Source organism: Penaeus monodon, chromosome 15 (genome assembly GCF_015228065.2).
Source record: "Penaeus monodon isolate SGIC_2016 chromosome 15, NSTDA_Pmon_1, whole genome shotgun sequence".
Taxonomy (NCBI): domain Eukaryota; kingdom Metazoa; phylum Arthropoda; class Malacostraca; order Decapoda; family Penaeidae; genus Penaeus; species Penaeus monodon.
Window position 1 is genome coordinate 8,016,998 of NC_051400.1, and position 245 is coordinate 8,017,242.

The window sequence follows — 245 nt, forward strand, 5'->3', positions numbered from 1 at the left end:
AAATCAGCTAATACTTAGTACGACACAGAGTGAAAAGTAAGAATGGAAGAGCGAATGAGTACCTAGAAGCAGTAATTTACAAATATTAATACACAATTAGATAAAAGTAACATGATATATCTTTCCATTTTTTATAACATGAGCATACTTATAAGGAGTCGCTGCCGTGATAATTTTACTCTCAGACACGCCAGCAATGGTACAAAAACTACAAAACACGTTCCCTCCCTCAATTATTGCAGAAG

General features: G+C 34.3%; 1 protein-coding gene across 1 annotated transcript in view; it reads left to right on the plus strand.

The window, feature by feature from the left end:
* LOC119581722 (spondin-1-like) overlaps nt 1-245 on the plus strand; it is a gene marked incomplete at its 5' end in the record, with an annotated part of 49,715 nt that overhangs the window by 25,510 nt on the left and 23,960 nt on the right.